Below are 21567 nucleotides of genomic sequence, written 5' to 3' on the forward strand. Positions count from 1 at the left end.
GCAGCCTGAGAAGGAGACAGAGGCAGGGACAGGCAAGGAGGCAGGCACACACTGGGAAAAGCATAGCAGGGATAGGCCCAGACGCATGGGAGGAGCTGTGCGACTCACTGCAGCTCCAGTTGTGGGCAGGACACCTTCACAGCCCTGAGGTTTCTCTCTCTCCCTCTGCCCCTTCCCCCTCCACAGTGCTGGCTGCCCAAACCATGCCCCTCCCGGAGCAGGAGGCGGGTGCCCCCGACACTCCTCTCCCACCATGTTTCCTGGACACACGGGGGCCAACGCACATAGCCAACAGAGCTGCTGATATCCTGTTACCTTGTGCTGGTGGCGTGCTCTGGCCGGGATGGATCCTTCCTTGCTCAACAACACGCTGTTCCTTGCTGGAGGCACCTGCCTGTGCAACACCCTTCCTTTCACTCCTCAGCCAGCTCCTGCAGGCAGGAGTGTCCAGGCAGCCCTCTCCCCAGCTAGAGCCCCTTAGCACAGCAGGGCCAGCCCTGTCCTCGGACTCACTGGCTGCATCCAACAGCACATCATCTTCTCCCTTGGACCCAGCTGCAGCCACTCACCCCGAAGCCCAGGGGCTGCAAACACATCTGGGAATGCGCAGGAAGCAGCAAAGCCTTGTCCCTTCATGCGCGTCAGATATGGTTGCAGTGAGCTGGCTACCAGGGTCAGCACCCAAAAGCAGTGTGACAGAGGAAAAAGAATAAATAGGGAGGAAGGACAGAGGAAAGAGCTGGAACAAGGCACATGGGAACAAGAAACAAAGAGTTGAAGCGTACAGGGCAGAATTGGCAAAAGAGCAACAACTTTTGGGGCACCAGAGAGGTAGGTGGACCAGAATCGGGGATTTGGGGGTGTATTAGTGCTGTGGCAGCAGCTCTCGCTCTGCGAGCGCAGCCCTGCAGAAGCAAGTCACCAACTGGGAGGATGGGCCCTGACTTGGAGCGGAAAAGGAAAAGGGATAAGGGGCACCTTTAGAAAGCGCTTTTATAACTTCAGTACGTAAGAAGGGGGGGGTTGAGCTTCTGAAACCGTTCTATAAATAGTGTTTTTCTTAGTGTTGTAAACACCCTATATAGCAGAGATATTTACACTGAAGTATCTACTTAAATATATGTATATTTAGGGAATACATAGATGTTTTATAACTTAATATCTGTTTACACTATCTATTGTGACTATATCTATATACATCTATAGAATATTTATGCATCTATTTAGACATACCGATCAACACTTTTATCAGAGCTTCTATTTAGCTATCTGTTTAAACTTACATATATTGTCACTAATTTTACACTTCTCTATTTAGACTGAGATATCTACTTATCTCTATACCTGTTTATGCTTATTTTATTATCTTTATTTAGATTACATAGGATATCTAACAGAAGGGTTGGACTAGATGATCCCTGAGAACCTTCCAACCTGTGACCCTGCGGTAGGCTTATTATAGAACACACACTAAATTCAGATAGCTTTATCCAGGCAGACGACTTCTTATATATTTTGAAAACCAATATTAACTTATAAATAAAGAAAAAACCTTAAAAAGCCTTTTACCTACTGTATAGTTCAAAGAACTTTAAATTTTTTATATTCCAATTAGAAACATGTACAGGCTCTTAAAATATAAAAAACTTGTATAGACATAATTTTTTTGTGCATTTTAAACTCTATATAGAGGAAGGAATTCAAAATAGGAAAAAAAACCTTTTCCTTTATTGCAATGCCACACACCCATACTTATAGTTTATAATATTTAATAATCCCCCCATGACTCTTTGGGGAGGGACCCCCCATTACACCCCCATCTGTAACAGGTTAGCAGGATTCCTATGCACAAAATTCACCCAACATATGATATTTCAAAAGCACAACAGTATTTATTGCTCTGTTAGAGCCTTGCAGAAGCAGTTACTAGCATATTGTTTTCCCCTCATCAGAGGCTGACCAACCTGACTATGCCCGAGACACCGCCGAGCAGGACGGTGACCGTGAGCAAGGTCATCGTGGAGAAGGGAGGTAGGCATGGCACCTTCAGGGTGTCCCCTGTGGTTCCCAGAGCGTGCTCTGTCTCCCCCCCTCTCTCTGCTTTGAGCCGCCCCTTTTTATACCCTCAGCAGATTCAAGGCAAAAGTACTGCCTAGACGTTGCTGCACGCATGGCCGGCACATGCAACAAGACCTGCCGGGTACATGCTCTGCCAGCTAACGGCGGTTCTGGGGTTGCAGCAACATATTGTGCAATTACAATCCTCCCGCTTCCCCTCTTCGAGGTTGCGTTCTCACAGCTGTGTTCAGCTTGTGATTCTTCCACTGTGGCCCTACACTGACCACCATCTAAAATCCCTCATGCACCATCCCCCCTCACCTGCTCCTCTGCTGCAGCATTTCCCCCACACATAGGTGACATTAGTGTGCCCCGAGTAACAGGAAGCAAGCATGGGTGGGGACGTATTTACTGAGCATACCGAGATGCTTTCATCAAGATGTTGGAAAAACAAAAATCTAACTATATGTCACCATATTAAAAAAATGGGAGCAGATGAAAATAAAAACTGTTGTCAGCCTAAGGCACAGTATATCAGTTCAGTCAAAGGAGGTTTCTAAGTAAATGGATCAGCTTGAAACACAACATATCCTTTACAGCTTAAGTGAGTAGAACACTTAAACACTATTAACAGCTTTTTATACTAAAAATCTGATCAAAATGGTACCACACTAAACATTCTTGCTGGTGTTAGAAAAAGCCTCATCCCTTCCTTACGGCACTGCTGCAAGGAGATAACCCTATGAGACTGCAGGGCAATGCTATAGCATAACAAGAATCTATGCTTACCAATTCACCACCACAGCTACAGCTCTTTCATTGCTGCTGCTGCACATCATGCTTACTCAATGAAGCCCAAAGTGTCAAACCTAAAGGAATAAAATCAGGGGAACACAGCTGCCCTTCTGAAGGCAGGCCGCCTGGGGTGAAGGGGGCAGCTGTGCGTCAGGGCGTGGGGCAGCCAGGCAGACCAGATGCCAGTGGCTGACCTGCAAAGGAGTTTTACACTGCTGATCCTTGGGCTTTGTTGGCTTGTCAGCACCTCGCCTCTGCACTGCCAGGACCCTGCTCTGCTCATCCTGCGTAAGCACAAGGCTTCAGCGAGCACACAACAGGAGAGCAGGGTAAGTGAGGGCATGTCACCAAGAAAAAACCCACACAGGAGAAAACCTCATGCAGGAGGCCCATTTCAGTGGAAGGGAGGGCACAGACACATGCAGAGGAAGGGTGGGGGAGGAGACAGACACTGCTGGGCAGACATGCCATGGGGAACGTGCATGGGGATGACTGACACCAGGGGGTCCCCCCAGGATAATCCACAACAGGCAACTCACCTGGGATAACGATCTGCTCCAGATAACTGACGCACTGCAGGAAACCCATTCCAGACAAGCCCCAGAAATGCCCTTCCAAACGCAGGTGTTTCACACCTAGTAATCCCCAAATTAGGATTTTCATGGTGTTTTTTTTTATAGGGTTGGGTTGGTCAATTATTGCTTTGGGGTTTTTTTTTTGTTATCTTAGAGTTGTGTTGTTTTCCATTTTGCTGGGTTTCTTGGGGATTTGTGTTTTGGGTCCTTTTTTTTTCCCCATAATATAAAACTTGGGGTTGTTCTTCAAAAATATTGTATAAAGTGGGGGGGGGGGGGTGTTTTTGAACCACAAAAATTGGTGATTTTCAGTTTGTTTTGTGGATGAGAGTGGCTGGTCCATGGGTTTCTTCATTTGGAGTTTTTTGTAGGTTTTTTTTGTGGTGTGTGTTTGTTCTGTCACTCCCCAGCCCACCTACCTGATGTGCGGAAAGCGGACTCCACAATCTGTAAGATTGTGAAGTAGGTATGTTTATTCAGCACGGGGGGTAGTCCGACCAAAGTCATGCGCGCCTGTGTGATAGTTTGTCTTCCATTTATATAGTAAAGCATTACAGATACATACAATTTCCCAATACACCTATAGATATGCATGACCTTTCCCCACGTCGTATTAAAATTAGCCAAACAAGTAGTTTCCATAAATCTTTCCCAACTGAGCTTGCACAGTGCCTCCTCATGGTGGTGATCAGGGGTAGTAAAGATGAAGGCTGCTGGCTCCTCTTCGTCACCGCTAGTAACCTTTTGGTTTTGCGCAGACTCAGTTATCTCTTGACACTTGTCCAAACTACTGTTTTACCTGGTTCTTTAGACAATTTTCTATCCTTATCAGGAATTTGTCCTTCGCAAGTGGATTCCAGGCCTCCTTGCTAATTATTTTACACAGCGGCTAGATAAGCGTTCCGCAACAATTAACTTTCAGCTGGATAAGCATTCAGAGATAGAACAGTTAACTTCTGGTTTTGCATCTTAAGAGCCCCTTCCCCCTTTCATACCCCCTAGCCATTTTCTTTCTTTCCAGCTGCACAAATCCACCTGGAGTTGACTCTTCCAGTTTTCTTTCCCCCAAAACTGTTTGGGTTTTTGTTTAGTTTTTTCTGTTTGCTTTGGTTCCACCACCCCCCACCACTGCAGACACAGACGCAAAAGGTTTGGGGTTCTTTTGTGCCCTGGCAGCAGCTCCCACTCCGCATATGCGGCCCCATAGGGGAAAATCCCCATTTGGGAGAATCAGGCCCACACTGGTATAGGAAAAGGAGAGGGCGAGAGGGGCAACATTTGAAAGCGCATTTGTATCTTCAATTGATGGGGGGAGTTGAGGGGGGTTGTCAAATTTATAAATCCTGTGTATAAATAGGGTTTCTTTGCATTTTAAAAACCTTATATAGCATAGACATTTACATTTATGTGGTCTACTTACACATCCATATGCTTATGGAATACATATATTTTACACATATCTATTTAGATATGTTTAGAATTGGCTATATTTACACTTACACAGAATAGCTATTTACACATACCTGTTTAGACTTACATATCAATACATATATAGAACACCTATTTAGACTAGCTATCTGCTTACTTATACTTTTCTGACACTTGAATCTTTTTCAACTTCTCTATTTAGACATCTACTTAGACTATGTAACACACAGTAAGTGTAGATGCTCACTCTAGTCAGACTTCCTTCTATTTTGAATTCCTTCATAACTCCTTTATTTTTTATTTTAAATATATGTAGACAGGCGAGTTACTTTTGTATTTTAAAATCCTGTACCTCAATGTAGAATTCTTTCTATCCTAAAATCCCTTTATACATCTATAAAGTAATAATACTTTTCAATATATATAAAATAAGAGGTTTTCTCTAATTCAGTGCCTCACACCCACGTTGGCTTAAAATATTTTTCTTAATAGCCCCCTGAATTTTCAGGCATTTTTGGGCTGCAACCCCCCTTTTTGAGGGGGGGAACCCCTAGATGACCCACACACACAGACCTGCTCCTCTGATGGATTATCAGCTCCCCCAGTGACACTGGGGTGCCCTGCATGACATCATCACCCCCCCCAGGACTCCCCCTATTTTATTATAGTAAGGTTGGACTAGGTGATCCCTGAGGTCCCTTCCAACCTAAGAATCTGTGATTCACCCCCAAGAAGGGCACTAAACAAGGGAATCTGCTCCAACCTGCAGCTCATTAATAGTGTCATTTACAAAGGTACACACACCCACCCCCCAAAAAAAGGGGAGCTCTGCTAAAATCTAAAAGGTGGGGCAGCCCCCCCAGCCCCTGTCCGCAGGCTAGCGGCCACCCCACGGCAAAGCAGGAGCGTGCCAGAGGACGGTGTCACGTGTCTCTCGGGCTCTGCTCGGCCATGCTCCCGCTCTGGGACGGGCTCCCCAGGGCGACAAACAGCCCCGGTCCCTGGGGGCCCCAACTCTCCCCACCAGGCAGCCCTCGCGGCCGCACCTGCAGGGCACCCGCTGGAGACAGAGCCGGGAGCCTCCAGGCAGAGGGATAGCCCCTTACCTTCACCACGCTTAACGACCGGCAGGCAAACCCGGGCCGGGGGGCATCTCTTGAGCATCACGAGACACTGAGAAGACATCTGAAAAACAGAAATCCCAAACTATATTTCAGCACGTTAATAAAATAGCACAGAAGAAAATGGAGGAACTCAGTCAGCATAAGGGATAGGAAGGAAATTGAGCCGCAGCAAGATTCTAGGTAAACAGGTCATGTCAAAACACAACACATCCTTTAGAAGCTAGAGTGATTGGAACACTTGAAAACGGTATTAAGACTAACCGATACCATTTTGAACAGATTCTTCGCGTAACACTGAACACTCTGGCTGGTGTTGGAAAATGCCTCATCCCTTCCTTATGGCACCGCTGCGGGGAGATAACCCCATGAGGCTGCGGGGCAAAGTTGTACCGTAACCAGAACCTCCGCTTACAGATCCACCGCAGCAGCTACAGCCCTCGCCCTGCCGCCACACGTCTTGCTGCCTGGCTCAATGAAGCCTAAAGTGAAGCGTGTGAAACTTGAAAGAGTAACGTAAAAAATTAAGAATAAGTCTCAGTAATTCACTTTGTGCTGAGAAGGCGGGCGTGTGTTTATGCACATCCAATATGAACGTCTACGCTATAAAAGCTTTTCATTTTCCTCTGCGTTCATTTAACTCGCACAGCCGTTCACGCGCGCCATTCCATTATCTATCTCCAAAATACACAGTAGTAACGTGACTAGGGGGTTTTGGCGTGTTATGGAGTCAGGAGGGACGTCCGCCCAGCTGCCCTGCCCAAGAGATGCTGCTGAACTGCCAGGGAAACGCGCATCGAAAGCGAGACTGAAATAAAATACTTAAGAGCGCTCCCTCAAAATACCGGCAGGAAACATCCCCCCCCAGCCCGCAACATTTAGTCACCCCTCATTAAATATTTACGACAAATACCTACCTGCTTAAGTACACCTAATAAATCGTACCCTACATCTGCTTGGCAGTTACAGCTGAAACAGCGTAAGTCATGTCGTAAATCAGACAATGTTAGCTTTTTTTAAACTTTCATTTATGATAGAAGAATCAGTGAGTGAAGAGATCCCCGATACAGTTTTACTTTTTTGGGGAAAAAAAAATAATACCACAACAAAAAACCACACAAATCAAATCCCCAGTGTTGCAATACATAGGGCTACCAAGAAGGACCGGCAGATATGCTAATGCGTTTGGCTGTACTGAAGCATACAGGGGAACCGTATTTTTATGGTATCTCGGCTGTTACAACTGAGAACCCAAGCACTACCAATGCCATCAACATTTGGAGTATGTGCTGTGCTTGGATCTCCGCAAGGACCATTGATTTTTTTATCTTAAAAAAAAAAAGCAATACTTTGCAAGTCTTGTGCTGATGAGTTCTACTGACAAAGACACCGTCTCTAAGATGCACTCTGATGGCAAGTTCATAGAATGCAACCTCACTGAATAAGAAATAGCTCAATTTTTCAAAATCTCTTCCTAACAAAAGTCACACTGTGGGGCTTTCAGATGGGTCAGATTATGAATCCTTTCACAACAAGAAACACACCAGCTAACCAGGATATTCTTGCAGTGGCCAGGTGCCTCTTCATCATGTAAAAAAGAAAAAAACCCAGAGCCAGCAATAAGTATCACACGGGTCAACACAGATCTCTTCCAGAGCACCTCCCTCATCAAAACAAACATGCCCATCGGCTCACCTGCTCTGCACAGATTCCTGCATCACCCCCCGCTTCCGTCATCGCTTCTGTCACCAAATGTATCAACACACAGCAAACTACCGTTACGCTCGTGAGAAATCACCGCCCCGTGACTTCCTCATTACTACCAAGCTCACTTCTAATGCTCATACGCCGTTCCAAAGACGGCCCACATGTTACCTACAAAACTGAAGAGCTCAACAATGGACCACAGCATTCTCTGATCTTAGATGCTGGCTACTGCCCCACCTTCTCAGACCTCTCATAGGCATGTGGCACCTGCAAAAAGCTAAGTAAAAAGGCACCTCCTGAGATGCTGCCTGATGCCACAGCCTGACCGCACCAATCCCCGTCTTGCACTCCTTTCCCTCGACAGCCTCCCACCCGGCCTACATCACTTCCAGGTGCCGTGTTCAGCTCGCCCACTGTCCGTAACACCCAAACGACACGCATTGCTTATAACTTCACCAGCAACACAACACCTCAGAAAAGAACTGCTACTTCAGCCCACCAATCACCACTTGCCTTGCTCGACTTGCCTCTGGTGCCCCGATCACACTTTGCTCATTGCTACGCTACTTCAAACCCAAAACAAAAGAAACACAAGGAGCAACAGAGTCATAGAGGCATCGGTCACATCTTCCCTCTATATACACCACGCACCACCTCACCCGCTTACATTGGTCCCCTCAGTTCCCCTCTGTTGCCCTGCATGACTCATCCCTCGACATCTCCAAAACCAACACCGAACAAGTCACCTGGTTGCACAGCAGTACCTTAACTGTTCCTAAAGACCGACTATAACCTGCCATTAAAACAAATATATGACATCAAACATGAAACCCTACGCACATACAAGCTTGAACACCCTGCAGATGTAATCTGTTCAGCTGAACTCTAGCTGCCTCTCCCAGATAGCTACGGTCACAGCCTCCGAGCCCACAAAATGTCACGGTGATTACGGTCCTCGCCCGCTGAGGAGGGCCACTCAATCCGAGATGACGGTACAACCTTTCCCCCAACAGCCTTGGCATAGCAACAGATGAACCCTAAGCTCTCATCGCTGTGCCACCTACCCAACTCTACACGGCCAGCAAGGCGGCTCCGAGCCAAACTCACAAAACGCACGCACCAACGCTATGAGAAACACTACAAACTGTGCGCCTCCAAGACGAGAGAACGCTCTCGACAAACACAGAGACAACTGGACAGAAGAGCTCATCCAGCAACAAGAACTGCAGAACCCTGACAGTGACACAAGGAGGCCCTAACGCGGTCCAAAAAGATTAGAAGAGCATCAGGGCCCGTGACAAGAAGTTCCTCTCAAAACTGAGACGAAGGGTGCACAAGAAGCCCGGCTACAAGACCTAAGAATGTAAGGATGCAGGGAAGAAATTACACTCCTTGAAAACAGACAGCGACAGAGCAGAGCTGTTCACGCATCTGGGAACGATGTCACAGACAACAACTGCCCAGAAACTCCTCAAACAACAGAGCGATCCACACTTTAAACTGTAACGCAAAAAAAGAAGCACCCAAAGGACGCTGGCCCCACCATTAGAACCTTGCCAGCCCCTAGGGATAGTGCTGTGCTCCTGAGGGTAAAGAGAACATCGTGACCCGAGAAAGGTCTAAGACGCCGAACACACACACCACACAAACTACACAACACACGCAGCCCGGAACAGCCCTGCCCAGCACAAACTAGCACCATGCTGAAGAGGAACTCGCTCCCCTTACCTGCCCAAAGGGGACTGCTTCCTGGACAGCCCTCGCCCCTAGGCTACCTTTAAAACCCCTTCCTGCCGTGGCCAACCTTGTCCCCACCCTACCCCGACCCCTTCCCCAGCACCCCTGCCTCAACTTAGTTTTCAGAGGGCCAGGAAGCTCAATCCATCCTCAAGAAGGAAGAGCACAGTCAGACCACTGATTTGTCCTGCAGTTCCCAGGTGCCTCTTCATTGTCCAAAAAAAAAACCCCACACACAACCAAAAAAAAGGCTGGAGAGTGCTGTCAATCAGCATCACATCACAGACACTTCCCACAGCATTCCCCTCCTTACTCTACAGCAAGTCCAGAAAAGGCCACCACTGCTTTTATAGGGCCGGGACACTCAATCCATCCTCAACAAGAAAAACACCAGCAGCCCACTAGATCAAACCTGCAGTTGCCAGGTGCCTCTTCATTATCAGAAAAAAAAAAAAACGAACTCCCAACGCACAGACAACAAACCGTGCTGTCAGTCAGCAACACATCAGTCAACACGGACCTTTCCCATATCATCCCCACCTCACATGTAGCCCGGGGTTCCGCTCAGCTGCTCTGTGCCCCTTCCAGACTTAGACAGTTGTCATCACTTGCAGCCCCTAGAGATTCGCGTAAGACAAAATCACCGCTCTCCTTGCAAGAAGTCACCAGCCCCATGCTCCTCCTCACTGCATCCCAGCTGACCTGAAATGCTCCTCAAATACCCTTCAGTTGCATCTTCCCTTTAATCCTGCACAGGGACCTGCTGCCTTAGTGTGCTCTACTCAGCTCTGCTCTATCACACTGCACAGGTCAGACCAAAGGGAGGGCCAGAGGAGGAGGAGAGGGAGGACAACGAGCAGGGGCCCAAGGGCAGGCAGAGGAGGAGGAGGGGCCCGAGGAGGAAGATAGAGGGCCCAAAAGTAGGCCCGAGGAGGAGGGGGAGGGGCCAGAGGGTGGGCCGATGAGGACGAGGAGGAGCCCAAGGGCGGGCAGATGAGGACGAGAAGAAAGAAAAGGAGGAAGATAGCAGGGCCCAGGGCGAGCACAGGACAGTAGGAGGAGAGAAGAGCGGCATCCAGCTGGACGGGGGCAGGGGGGCGTGTGTGCGTGTAGTGAGAAGGCACGAGGCAGGGAACAGGACGGCCAGAGGAGGACAGGGAGCCTGACGGAGGTGGAGATAAAAGCAGCAGAGAGAGAGAGAGAGAGAGAGAGAGAGAGAGAGGGGAAGAGAGGCAGCAGAAAGAGGGAAGAGCAGGACACAGACCAACAAAGAAGGAAGAGGAGCAGGCTGGAGACGCACAAAGAACCTGGGGCAGGCAGCACGACAGCGAGGGAGGAAAGACGAATAGGGGCAGGAAGCTGGACCGAGCGCAATGGAGAAAGACAAGATAAGCGACAAGAACAGGGCAGAGAGGGAAGAATGAAGCCACGGGGACAGGGAGCCGAGACAGCCAACGACGGAGGGAAGGGGCCGGGGAGGGAACACCACAAAACAAACCATGGGGCTACGTGGTACAGAGCATGAGAAGGCAGAGAATTAAGAATTAGGGACAGGGAGCCAGAAAAACAACAACAAAAAAACACCCAAAACAAAAGGGAGACGGGGAGCAAAAGGAATCGCAATGCGTACAGAAAGAAGAGAGAAACAATTCTAAGATAGGGTCATGGGGAAGCCAGAGACAGCAAGATGGAGAAGGGACAAAAGCTACAGGCTACAGGGCAGACAGGGAAGAATTAATGAATAGACACAGAGAGCTGGGCAGAAAGAGATGGAGAAAGGCTGAAGATCACACAGCCAACAGGGAAGAGAGAAGAGAGGGAGGAATTTTAAAAACAGGGGCAAGAAGCCAGACAGAGGGAGAGAGAGGCAACAATAAAATGGGGACAAGCCACAGGGCGGCGAGGAGGGAATCGATGAATAAGAACAGGAGACCAAAGAGAACACAACGTAGAATGGAAAAAAGGAACAGCGGCCTAACAGGGAAGGAGGAATTAAAGATCAGGCACTGGGAGGCAGACAGAGACAAATGAAGAAACAAGGGGGGGGGGAAACAAAAAACCACAACAACAGCAATGGGCTACAAAGACAGACAGAGAGGGAAGAAATCAAACATAGCAGCAAGGAGCTGGACAGAGAGAGATGAGGACAAACAAATAGCACGGGTCTACGTGACAGAGAACGTGGAATTAGAACACAGAGAGGGGGAGCCGGACAGAGAGAGAGGCCGAGAGAAAAATCTAGACGCGCTACAGCGGGCAGAGGCAGGAATTAAAACCTAGGGACAGGGAGCTGGACAGAGAGAGACAGAGGTCACAGGAAACAGCGGCGGGTGCAGGAAGAACAGGAATTCATGAATAGGGAAAGGGAGCTGGACAGCGAAGAACTCAGAAAGGCAAGAACAGTAGCAGGGTACAGAGCAGACGAATTAAAAAGCGCGGCGGGAGCGTTGAGGCAGACAGAGAGAGATTAAGAAAAAAGTCACGGGCTACGTGGCAAAGCAGGAGGAACTCAGAAACGGGGATGGCAACCATGGAAGAGTGAGTTGGTGAAGGATAACGGGTATTCAAAGTGAGGGACGGGGAGCTGGGAAAAGCGAGAGGCAGAGAAAAACAGAATCACAGAGAGAATCACACAAAGCCAAAAAAGAAGAAACTGAACAACAGGAACAGGTGTAACCAAAGCGATGAAATCAAGCAACCAGAGACGGTGTTCCATTACGGGAACATGGAGCGTACGAATCAGTGTATCTGTCGATCTGCATTTTAGTCCCTAGGCGATCGTTAATGTCAACAGAACAACAGACAGCGTGCTTCTGTCAGGAAAGGATGACAAAACGCGGTTTCGTGTAGCGGACTGAGAAAACTAGCCAAGACTGCCAAGATTAAGAGCCAAGAAGGTAAAAGGCAATTCTGGCAGGGGGAGATCGCGACCACCGACTCACGGACCACCACCGAGCCTGCGCAGTAATTTACATACGGAACGAGCAAGTTTGTACCGATCAGTAGACAGGACAATAATGAATATGTATGAATACGTAAAATTTTGATCTACAAATTGTACGGGAAAGGTGTGCGAGGTACGCACGCCAGGAGGAGCGATCCCCCGTGCGTCTGGCACCGTGAATAAAGAACGCCTGCTCTTTAATACTAAATTGGCGTTGAGGAGTTGTTTCCGATTTTACCGTGTTTTTCGGTAACACAGGGAGTCAGACCAAGAGAGCCAGAGAAAGACAAAACACCGACAGGCTACAGGACAGAGCAGGAGGAATAAAAAAATAAAAACGGAGCCAGAGCCAGGCAGAGAGAGGCGGAGAAAGAAAAAGTAGCCACAGGCTACAGGACAGAGAGAGGGAGGACTGAAAAGACGGGGAGGCAGGGAGCCACTCAGAGCAAGATGGAGAAAGAAGGTGCGGGGGGGCGCAAAAAAAAAAAAAAAAAAAAATTTTTTTTGCAGCAGGTAAGGAAAGAGAGGGGGCCAGGGGAGAGACAGGGAGGGCCCAGGATGCACAAGAGAGGCAACGGGGCCCCAGTGGCCCAGGACTCACCGCGACTCTCGCTCTCAGCGCTGCTGGCGCAATTTAGCCGTTCAGATGCTTCTTTCCCCTCCTCTCCTCCCTGCCTCTTCTGCAGCTCCAGACTCTAGGCCGTCCTCCACCTAAAGAGGATACATGGGTGTCTTACCGCTCTTACGAGATGAGGCTTCCTACGCACGTAGCCTAGCTCGCTCGTGCACTACACGCCCGTACCCAACTCCCGGTTACGCGTACAGACCCTGCGGTGCACGTTGGTGGCCTGGCCCGCTGCGGGCTATGAAGGGGGATCCTTCCTCCCTCACCTGCAGGGACAGGCTCTCTCTTGCCTGCAGCAGGAAGGCAGCTGGCAGCCAGAGCGCCTTCAGTTTCTTCTGCTTTACCTTTCGTTGGCGTCTCCAGCTTCAGCCGAGGCAGCTCCTGTCCACAGCCGGGAAGGGCTCTGTGTGTCCCTTTTCGCCCCGGCGCTGCGAGGATGGCAAAGCCGGGCAGAGAGAAGCCACGCAAGCCTGAGACGGCCGCAGTCAACGGCATCCCCGGGGGAAGGACAGACAACCACGTCCTCAGCACGGTCTCTGGGAGAGGGAAAGAAGAAACAGGGACCGTCATTACCGTCGATCGACCCTGACCAAAGCCACTCCTTGCGCAGGGGCTTCTGGACACACCGCCCCTTCCCCGCGCTACTGCTAAGGGCCCCTGCGCCGAGGGGGAATCCAGTGCGCTTGAGGGCCGGCTCGCTGCCTTCACGACAGGGCCTGGGGGCGGCCAAGGGCTACGCAGCACGCTTCAGGGGAGGTGCCGGGGCTGGGGGCAGGCGCACGGGGCAAGGGGGGGCCAGGGGAGGCTGAGCGGGAGCTCCGGTGAGCCGGGGAGGCGGCCATCATCTGCGCCCTGGGCAGGGGGAAGAGGTCCTCCTCCTTTCCCTCTTCCCTTCTGTCAGCTCCCGGGGAGCGGCCGCACCTGGAAGCCCCCAGAAATCAACGCGAATCCAACCCCAAAAATAGACCGCGCGTACCGTACGCGGCACGGCCGCCCGGCACCCGAGCACCGGAAGACCGCGCCTCCCGCCACGCCCCGGCGAACCACGTGACACGGCCGGCAGCCACTCCGCCAGGACTACAGCTCCCGGCATGCTCTGCGGCACAAGACGGCCGCCCGGCAGCCGCGCCCCACAAGGACTACAGCTCCCGGCATGCTCTGCGGCACAAGACGGCCGCCCGGCCAGCCGGCGGACACACCACCACAGCTCCCGGCACGCCGCCAGCCCGCCCTCCCCGCTCTCGGACCCTGCGGGGCACCGACCCGCCCGCCGATGCACCCGGAAGCCCCACCGAGCCCTCAGCACAGCCTCGCTCTCCCCACCACCCGCTCCGACCCGGCGCGCTGCCCCGCCACAGCCCTCCTCGGCGCTTGACCGGGGACCCAGCGGTCCACCACCCGGCCCCCGCTCACCTCCTCCCTCGCTACAGTCGCAGCCCGCCGACGCTCGGCCGCAGCTCCGCTCCGCCCCGCCCTCGGCTCACACTGGCCCCCCGGAGCCGGGCACCACCCCTTTTCCAGGGAGGAGCCGGCACCGGCAGCCCCACTGCCCGCACCTGGGGCTCCTCCATCCAGACCCCGCCCACAGCTGAGGCGCAGCAGCAACGGGGCGCCCCCTCCCCTCACCCCCACAGTGCACCACCTCCTCCCCTGGGCTCCATCACAGCCCCTTGCCCCACGCAAAGGCAGCGCAAACGCAGCCCTGAGGGCAAAGGAGAGGGCAGGTGTTTGTGCAGGCGCGCACGTAACAAGTCCCAGGAGCGATTCGTGGCTCAGGGTCCCCAACGCTCCCCCTGCCCCAACGCCACCTCGGCCGCCGTTGCCGCAGCCGCACGGAGCTGGTGTTGGCTAGGATAGTGCTCATTTTCTCCACAGTAGCTAGGAAGGGATACGTTTTGGATTTATGCTCAAAACACCGTTAATAATGTAGAGACGTTTTCGTTCTTGCTGAGCACTGCTTCCACAGTCAGGGCCTCTTCTGGTTCCCTCAGTGCCCCACCAGCAAGTAGGCTGGGAGAGGACACAGCTGGGAAAGCTTTCCCAGCTAACTGACCAAAGGGATATTCCATGCCATTTGACATCATGCTATGCACACGCAGCTGGGGGAAGAAGGGGGAGTCCTTGGGGTGGGGGGGGGGGCTACGGCATTTCTCTCCCTAAGTAACCGTTACACATGACAGAGCCCTGCTTTCCCAGAGGTGGCTCAACACCTGCCCGCCGAAAAGGAGGAGCGAATTAATTCCTTGCTTTGCTTCCACGCACAGCTTTTGCTTTACCCATTAAACAGTCTTGATCTCAACCCATGATTTTTCTCACTTTTACCCTTCCAGCTCTCTCCCCCAGCCCACTGAGGGTGGAGCGAGCAAGCAGCTCCCTGGTGCAGAGTTGCCAGCTGGGGCTAAACCACGGCACGCGCTTGTCCTGGTTTGGCAGGGAACGGACCGTCCGTCGCCTGGCTCCTGGAGCGACGGGCTGCTGGGCAGAGGGGGAGGCCACCAAAGGTGAGGAGCAGGTCACAGGACAGTAGGAAGAGAGAAGAGAAGAGCGGCAGCCGGCTGGACGGGGGCAGGGGGGCGTGTGTGCGTGTAGTGAGAAGGCACGAGGCAGGGAACAGGACGGCCAGAGGAGGACAGGGAGCCTGACGGAGGTGGAGATAAAAGCAGCAGAGAGAGAGAGAGAGAGAGAGAGAGAGAGGGGAAGAGAGGCAGCAGAAAGAGGGAAGAGCAGGACACAGACCAACAAAGAAGGAAGAGGAGCAGGCTGGAGACGCACAAAGAACCCGGGGCAGGCAGCACGACAGCGAGGGAGGAAAGAAGAATAGGGGCAGGAAGCTGGACCGAGCGCAATGGAGAAAGACAAGATGAGCGACAAGAACAGGGCAGAGAGGGAAGAATGAAGCCACGGGGACAGGGAGCCGAGACAGCCAACGACGGAGGGAAGGGGCCGGGGAGGGAACACCACAAAACAAACCATGGGGCTACGTGGTACAGAGCATGAGAAGGCAGAGAATTAAGAATTAGGGACAGGGAGCCAGAAAAACAACAACAAAAAAACACCCAAAACAAAAGGGAGATGGGGAGCAAAAGGAATCGCAACGCGTACCGAAAGAAGAGAGAAACAATTCTAAAATAGGGTCATGGGGAAGCCAGAGACAGCAAGATGGAGAAGGGACAAAAGCTACAGGCTACAGGGCAGACAGGGAAGAATTAATGAATAGACACAGAGAGCTGGGCAGAAAGAGATGGAGAAAGGCTGAAGATCACACGGCCAACAGGGAAGAGAGAAGAGAGGGAGGAATTTTAAAAACAGGGGCAAGAAGCCAGACAGAGGGAGAGAGAGGCAACAATAAAATGGGGACAAGCCACAGGGCGGCGAGGAGGGAATCGATGAATAAGAACAGGAGACCAAAGAGAACACAACGTAGAATGGAAAAAAGGAACAGCGGCCTAACAGGGAAGGAGGAATTAAAGATCAGGCACTGGGAGGCAGACAGAGACAAATGAAGAAACAAGTGGGGGGGGGGGGGGGGGAACCAAAAAACCACAACAACAGCAATGGGCTACAAAGACAGACAGAGAGGGAAGAAATCAAACATAGCAGCAAGGAGCTGGACAGAGAGAGATGAGGACAAACAAATAGCACGGGTCTACGTGACAGAGAACGTGGAATTAGAACACAGAGAGGGGGAGCCGGACAGAGAGAGAGGCCGAGAGAAAAATCTAGACGCGCTACAGCGGGCAGAGGCAGGAATTAAAACCTAGGGACAGGGAGCTGGACAGAGAGAGACAGAGGTCACAGGAAACAGCGGCGGGTGCAGGAAGAACAGGAATTCATGAATAGGGAAAGGGAGCTGGACAGCGAAGAACTCAGAAAGGCAAGAACAGTAGCAGGGTACAGAGCAGACGAATTAAAAAGCGCGGCGGGAGCGTTGAGGCAGACAGAGAGAGATTAAGAAAAAAGTCACGGGCTACGTGGCAAAGCAGGAGGAACTCAGAAACGGGGATGGCAACCATGGAAGAGTGAGTTGGTGAAGGATAACGGGTATTCAAAGTGAGGGACGGGGAGCTGGGAAAAGCGAGAGGCAGAGAAAAACAGAATCACAGAGAGAATCACACAAAGCCAAAAAAGAAGAAACTGAACAACAGGAACAGGTGTAACCAAAGCGATGAAATCAAGCAACCAGAGACGGTGTTCCATTACGGGAACATGGAGCGTACGAATCAGTGTATCTGTCGATCTGCATTTTAGTCCCTAGGCGATCGTTAATGTCAACAGAACAACAGACAGCGTGCTTCTGTCAGGAAAGGATGACAAAACGCGGTTTCGTGTAGCGGACTGAGAAAACTAGCCAAGACTGCCAAGATTAAGAGCCAAGAAGGTAAAAGGCAATTCTGGCAGGGGGAGATCGCGACCACCGACTCACGGACCACCACCGAGCCTGCGCAGTAATTTACGTACGGAACGAGCAAGTTTGTACCGATCAGTAGACAGGACAATAATGAATATGTATGAATACGTAAAATTTTGATCTACAAATTGTACGGGAAAGGTGTGCGAGGTACGCACGCCAGGAGGAGCGATCCCCCGTGCGTCTGGCACCGTGAATAAAGAACGCCTGCTCTTTAATACTAAATTGGCGTTGAGGAGTTGTTTCCGATTTTACCGCGTTTTTCGGTAACACAGGGAGTCAGACCAAGAGAGCCAGAGAAAGACAAAACACCGACAGGCTACAGGACAGAGCAGGAGGAATAAAAAAATAAAAACGGAGCCAGAGCCAGGCAGAGAGAGGCGGAGAAAGAAAAAGTAGCCACAGGCTACAGGACAGAGAGAGGGAGGACTGAAAAGACGGGGAGGCAGGGAGCCACTCAGAGCGAGAGCGAGATGGAGAAAGAAGGTGCGGGGGGGGCGCAAAAAAAAAAAAAAAAAAAAATTTTTTTTGCAGCAGGTAAGGAAAGAGAGGGGGCCAGGGGAGAGACAGGGAGGGCCCAGGATGCACAAGAGAGGCAACGGGGCCCCAGTGGCCCAGGACTCACCGCGACTCTCGCTCTCAGCGCTGCTGGCGCAATTTAGCCGTTCAGATGCTTCTTTCCCCTCCTCTCCTCCCTGCCTCTTCTGCAGCTCCAGACTCTAGGCCGTCCTCCACCTAAAGAGGATACATGGGTGTCTTACCGCTCTTACGAGATGAGGCTTCCTACGCACGTAGCCTAGCTCGCTCGTGCACTACACGCCCGTACCCAACTCCCGGTTACGCGTACAGACCCTGCGGTGCACGTTGGTGGCCTGGCCCGCTGCGGGCTATGAAGGGGGATCCTTCCTCCCTCACCTGCAGGGACAGGCTCTCTCTTGCCTGCAGCAGGAAGGCAGCTGGCAGCCAGAGCGCCTTCAGTTTCTTCTGCTTTACCTTTCGTTGGCGTCTCCAGCTTCAGCCGAGGCAGCTCCTGTCCACAGCCGGGAAGGGCTCTGTGTGTCCCTTTTCGCCCCGGTGCTGCGAGGATGGCAAAGCCGGGCAGAGAGAAGCCACGCAAGCCTGAGACGGCCGCGGTCAACGGCATCCCCGGGGGAAGGACAGACAACCACGTCCTCAGCACGGTCTCTGGGAGAGGGAAAGAAGAAACAGGGACCGTCATTACCGTCGATCGACCCTGACCAAAGCCACTCCTTGCGCAGGGGCTTCTGGACACACCGCCCCTTCCCCGCGCTACTGCTAAGGGCCCCTGCGCCGAGGGGGAATCCAGTGCGCTTGAGGGCCGGCTCGCTGCCTTCACGACAGGGCCTGGGGGCGGCCAAGGGCTACGCAGCACGCTTCAGGGGAGGTGCCGGGGCTGGGGGCAGGCGCACGGGGCAAGGGGGGGCCAGGGGAGGCTGAGCGGGAGCTCCGGTGAGCCGGGGAGGCGGCCATCATCTGCGCCCTGGGCAGGGGGAAGAGGTCCTCCTCCTTTCCCTCTTCCCTTCTGTCAGCTCCCGGGGAGCGGCCGCACCTGGAAGCCCCCAGAAATCAACGCGAATCCAACCCCAAAAATAGACCGCGCGTACCGTACGCGGCACGGCCGCCCGGCACCCGAGCACCGGAAGACCGCGCCTCCCGCCACGCCCCGGCGAACCACGTGACACGGCCGGCAGCCACTCCGCCAGGACTACAGCTCCCGGCATGCTCTGCGGCACAAGACGGCCGCCCGGCCAGCCGGCGGACACACCACCACAGCTCCCGGCACGCCGCCAGCCCGCCCGCCCCGCTCTCGGACCCTGCGGGGCACCGACCCGCCCGCCGATGCACCCGGAAGCCCCACCGAGCCCTCAGCACAGCCTCGCTCTCCCCACCACCCGCTCCGACCCGGCGCGCTGCCCCGCCGCAGCCCTCCTCGGCGCTTGACCGGGGACCCAGCGGTCCACCACCCGGCCCCCGCTCACCTCCTCCCTCGCTACAGTCGCAGCCCGCCGACGCTCGGCCGCAGCTCCGCTCCGCCCCGCCCTCGGCTCACACTGGCCCCCCGGAGCCGGGCACCACCCCTTTTCCAGGGAGGAGCCGGCACCGGCAGCCCCACTGCCCGCACCTGGGGCTCCTCCATCCAGACCCCGCCCACAGCTGAGGCGCAGCAGCAACGGGGCGCCCCCTCCCCTCACCCCCACAGTGCACCACCTCCTCCCCTGGGCTCCATCACAGCCCCTTGCCCCACGCAAAGGCAGCGCAAACGCAGCCCTGAGGGCAAAGGAGAGGGCAGGTGTTTGTGCAGGCGCGCACGTAACAAGTCCCAGGAGCGATTCGTGGCTCAGGGTCCCCAACGCTCCCCCTGCCCCAACGCCACCTCGGCCGCCGTTGCCGCAGCCGCACGAAGCTGGTGTTGGCTAGGATAGTGCTCATTTTCTCCACAGTAGCTAGGAAGGGATACGTTTTGGATTTATGCTCAAAACACCGTTAATAATGTAGAGACGTTTTCGTTCTTGCTGAGCACTGCTTCCACAGTCAGGGCCTCTTCTGGTTCTCTCAGTGCCCCACCAGCAAGTAGGCTGGGAGAGGACACAGCTGGGAAAGCTTTCCCAGCTAACTGACCAAAGGGATATTCCATGCCATTTGACATCATGCTATGCACACGCAGCTGGGGGAAGAAGGGGGAGTCCTTGGGGTGGGGGGGGGGGCTACGGCATTTCTCTCCCTAAGTAACCGTTACACATGACAGAGCCCTGCTTTCCCAGAGGTGGCTCAACACCTGCCCGCCGAAAAGGAGGAGCGAATTAATTCCTTGCTTTGCTTCCACGCACAGCTTTTGCTTTACCCATTAAACAGTCTTGATCTCAACCCATGGTTTTTCTCACTTTTACCCTTCCAGCTCTCTCCCCCAGTCCACTGAGGGTGGAGCGAGCAAGCAGCTCCCTGGTGCAGAGTTGCCAGCTGGGGCTAAACCACGGCACGCGCTTGTCCTGGTTTGGCAGGGAACGGACCGTCCGTCGCCTGGCTCCTGGAGCGACGGGCTGCTGGGCAGAGGGGGAGGCCACCAAAGGTGAGGAGCAGGTCACAGGACAGTAGGAAGAGAGAAGAGAAGAGCGGCAGCCGGCTGGACGGGGGCAGGGGGGCGTGTGTGCGTGTAGTGAGAAGGCACGAGGCAGGGAACGGGACGGCCAGAGGAGGACAGGGAGCCTGACGGAGGTGGAGATAAAAGCAGCAGAGAGAGAGAGAGAGAGAGAGAGAGAGAGGGGAAGAGAGGCAGCAGAAAGAGGGAAGAGCAGGACACAGACCAACAAAGAAGGAAGAGGAGCAGGCTGGAGACGCACAAAGAACCCGGGGCAGGCAGCACGACAGCGAGGGAGGAAAGAAGAATAGGGGCAGGAAGCTGGACCGAGCGCAATGGAGAAAGACAAGATGAGCGACAAGAACAGGGCAGAGAGGGAAGAATGAAGCCACGGGGACAGGGAGCCGAGACAGCCAACGACGGAGGGAAGGGGCCGGGGAGGGAACACCACAAAACAAACCATGGGGCTACGTGGTACAGAGCATGAGAAGGCAGAGAATTAAGAATTAGGGACAGGGAGCCAGAAAAACAACAACAAAAAAACACCCAAAACAAAAGGGAGATGGGGAGCAAAAGGAATCGCAACGCGTACCGAAAGAAGAGAGAAACAATTCTAAAATAGGGTCATGGGGAAGCCAGAGACAGCAAGATGGAGAAGGGACAAAAGCTACAGGCTACAGGGCAGACAGGGAAGAATTAATGAATAGACACAGAGAGCTGGGCAGAAAGAGATGGAGAAAGGCTGAAGATCACACGGCCAACAGGGAAGAGAGAAGAGAGGGAGGAATTTTAAAAACAGGGGCAAGAAGCCAGACAGAGGGAGAGAGAGGCAACAATAAAATGGGGACAAGCCACAGGGCGGCGAGGAGGGAATCGATGAATAAGAACAGGAGACCAAAGAGAACACAACGTAGAATGGAAAAAAGGAACAGCGGCCTAACAGGGAAGGAGGAATTAAAGATCAGGCACTGGGAGGCAGACAGAGACAAATGAAGAAACAAGTGGGGGGGGGGGGGGGGAACCAAAAAACCACAACAACAGCAATGGGCTACAAAGACAGACAGAGAGGGAA

General features: G+C 52.9%; 1 long non-coding RNA gene across 3 annotated transcripts; it reads right to left on the minus strand.

The window, feature by feature from the left end:
- Positions 1–2579: 2579 nt before the first annotated feature.
- On the minus strand, positions 2580–18608 carry LOC142059578 (uncharacterized). 3 transcript variants are annotated; one of them, XR_012661411.1, is made up of 4 exons: positions 18024–18608; positions 13335–13526; positions 12967–13076; positions 2580–6041 (listed from the first exon to the last, which is right to left on the minus strand). It is a non-coding gene; the product is annotated as an uncharacterized LOC142059578 (long non-coding RNA). The 3 variants fall into 3 exon arrangements; XR_012661409.1 differs by lacking the exon at positions 18024–18608 and adding an exon at positions 13967–14025; XR_012661410.1 differs by lacking the exon at positions 13335–13526 and having other exon boundaries at positions 2581–6041; positions 18024–18533.
- Positions 18609–21567: the final 2959 nt, after the last annotated feature.

Source organism: Phalacrocorax aristotelis, chromosome 7 (genome assembly GCF_949628215.1).
Source record: "Phalacrocorax aristotelis chromosome 7, bGulAri2.1, whole genome shotgun sequence".
NCBI classification, from domain to species: Eukaryota; Metazoa; Chordata; class Aves; order Suliformes; family Phalacrocoracidae; genus Phalacrocorax; species Phalacrocorax aristotelis.